Genomic DNA, 3,472 nt, shown 5'->3' with positions numbered 1-3,472 from the left:
ATCATTTCCAATATGATAAAAACACACCCACTGTCATTTTCTGAGCACTCCTTCGTCGAGATGAGATTCAATAACTTTATCCGGTCAATCTTTCCTCATGAAATTCCTATAGTTTAACTATGGAGTGCTTGATGATTCATGGTCCTCTACCACAAAGTTCCTCACTGATCAAATTAACTGACAGTGGGTTCACCAAAATTCTTTCAGCTGAGTCCATCCAACTTTGCCCCAAGAGAAGACACCACCTTCCAACACAAAAATTAATGTCTTGTGCGCATGAGGGCTTTATATCAATTCCTAAATAGAGATAAATCTATATCTAACACATGTTGTAAGGTGGTCCGTTCCTGTGAAAACGACCAAGCCTACGTATTCAACACCGTTGCACCAAAAATCCATGCATTTCATGCATGGGGAATTTTATCGCGAATCCTAAGTAGCGATAAGTTTGCACCTAACACACGTTGTCGGTTAGTCATTTACCACAAATAGGATAAAAACTCACGTATTCAACATCATGGCAGACCATTATTAATAACGCTAAAATTCGTGCCTGACACACACGGGGAATTTTATCCTGGATCCTAAGTAGGGATAAGTCAGCGCCTAACACGCATTACCGGTTAGTATTTTACTATAAAAAGGATAAAAGCCCACATATTCAACATCGTGGTAGGCCATTATTAATAACGCCAAAATACGTGCCTTACACGCACGAAGAATTTTATCCTGAATCCTAAGTAGGGATAAGTCAACGCCTAACACGTATTGTTGGTTAGTCTTTTACTGTAAAAAAGGATGAAAACCCACGTATTCAACATCGTGCCAGGCCATTATTAATAATGCCAAAATTCGTGTCTTATACGCACATGGAATTTTATCTCGAATCCTAAGTAGAGATAAGTAAACGTCTAATGCATGTTGTCGGTTAACCTTTCTCCGTGAAAAGAACACCAGGATTCACATCTAGGGGATATTATCTCAAGCCCTGAATAAAGATAAGTCTACATCTAACACAAGTTGCTGGCTAGTCTTTTCCCATAAAAGGATGAAGCCTATGTATTCAATATTATAGTATCAAGTCAAAGAGAGTTCATTCTTTTAGCATGACGTTTCCTGCAAAACGGACTTAAACAATCTGCATGCTAGCCCGACTCAAAAGCTAGTCAGTAAAGGCTCGTCAAATCTATTATGGCTGAGGGTTTGCTAAAATTCCTATAAGTATGATAGTTGCGGATGCACCAGCTTCATCAGTTGGTCTCATGACTTGAGCATCAGAGAGAACATCAATTCCAGCTGAAGTTTCCACAAAGGACTTTGAACATGTTGCAAATGAAAGCCAACGTCGGTCAACGCATTGTGATGAAGTTCAACGCATTGGAATCAAAGTCAACGTCCGTCAACGTGTCATCAATTCTCGTCAAAACAAGGCTTACATCAACTCCAAAACAATGGATAATCCCAAGGATTTCAATCGTAATTCAAATATGAATCCCCGATGAAGAAAGTCAATTCAACGTCGACTCAATGACACGAGTTAAAATCAGAGATCAACACACCAGTTTCAATTCTAGACTTCGAAAATGGTCAGACGATAAACACAGAGCTAGAAAAATTTTAGCTATTCGAAAAAATACTGAATAGACTGAGAATTAAAGAAGTCAAGAATTGAAGCCAATTACAGGTCCTTTTACACTTACTGAAAGTTGAGCCTATCACATCCAAAGTATTTTAGCCTCTTCTCTAGAAGAAATGAAACTAAAACATTTTGGAGGAGTATCTGTAGGCATCAAAAATTGCCTATAGGTTCCTGCATGCAGTTTGAGATAGGGAGAAGATGATGAACTTTATTATTCGAATCAAAGAGGATTATCTAACGCTGATAAGCGCATGAAGGGAATCGGTGAACCGTTGATGACGTAGCAAAAAACCACCAGAACGACAAAACAAGGACTCGCGTGCTCATCAGCCAGCTCCAAGTGGTCCGCGCGCTCACTAACCACCTCCAAGTGGCCCACACCCTCACCGGCCAACTCCAAGTGGCCCGCACGCTCACCGGCCACCTCCAAGTGTTCTGCGCGCTCATCAGCCAGGTCCAAGAGGCCTGGGCACTCACCAGCTATCTCCAGGTGGCCCGCACGCTCACTGACCACCTCTAAGTGTCCGACGCGATCATTAGCCAGCTCCAAGTGAGTTGCGTGCTCATCAATCACATCCAAGTGGCCCACGCGGTCATCAGCTACCTCTAAGTGGCCCGCGTACTCACCGACCAGCTCCAAGTGGCCCGCAAGCTCATTATCCAGCTCTAAGTGGCCGGCGCGCTCACTAGCCACCTCTAAGTAGCCCGCACGCTCATCAGCCACCTCCAAATGGCCCGTGTGCTCATCAGCCACCTCTAAGTGGCCCGTGCACTCATCAATTGCCTCTAAGTTAACGAAACATATGAAGCGAATCGGTGATGCATACAAGTCAGTGAAACGACGAAATGTGTGTAACCACAAAACAAGTCCAACCCGAAACACCAGAATAGCCCCTGGCAATCGAGTCACATCAAAATGACTCAGTCAGAATTAGGTGGCTCGGCCAAGGCCGAGCCACCATAGGGTGGCTCGCACAGTGATAGTGGGGTGGCTCACGCCAAGAAGTGTCCAAAATGCATTTTTTGACGGGTTTTCTCGGGATTTGTTCATTTTAGAGCCTCCCAACTGCTATGATACTATCCCTAAATGTGGTTAAGTGGTTGTTAACTGAGGATAAGGTCAAATCATCAATTTCTTGTTAGCCTTTATGTTTTGATGATGATCTATAACCACCATTATTAGTACTAATTACTTGTTGTGTGATATTGTAGATTACAAGAATTTCAAGTTCATTAGTACCTTAATTGAAGGATTGGATGGATTATCAAGCTACAATGATGAAATCAAGGAGGTGGAGGCATATTAGTGAAGCAAAGCTATCAAAAGCATAATATCAAATTAGAAGCTTTACGCAAATATCAAGACTCAAGCTATGCACTTATATGTGAAGGATATTGCATTTTATGTCTCTCTAGTGCTTAATGTAGGCAAGTAGTTTGTTAGATTGCATTTGAAGCTATTGGGATAACACACACACTTTCAAAACTCATATTTTGTTAATTTTTCTAAACAATGAGTTTTCACAAGTATAAGGATCTTTTTGAAAAATCCTTTGTCAAACAAGTTTGTTTTCTTGTTTAAAAATATTTTCCAGAGTTTTACAATTTTAGAAAGTTTTTTTTTATAATTTTTATAATTTCCCAAAGTTAAAAACCTGTTTAAAAACTCTGTGAATGTTCTGTGTCAGTTCGCGGTCGACCGGACTTGGTTCTACGGTCGACTGTAAAAAGTCCAGAGAGTTTGGGAAGTCTGGAAGCTTCTCACGATTGACCGGATGTGGTTCGACGGTCAACCGTGAAAAGTCCAGATAGTTTGACTGTAACGACTAGTTC

The sequence above is a fragment of the Asparagus officinalis genome, chromosome 10, assembly GCF_001876935.1.
Source record: "Asparagus officinalis chromosome 10, Aspof.V1, whole genome shotgun sequence".
NCBI classification, from domain to species: domain Eukaryota; kingdom Viridiplantae; phylum Streptophyta; class Magnoliopsida; order Asparagales; family Asparagaceae; genus Asparagus; species Asparagus officinalis.
The sequence above is the reverse complement of the archived record's forward strand: the minus strand, read 5'-3'. Positions refer to the sequence as shown.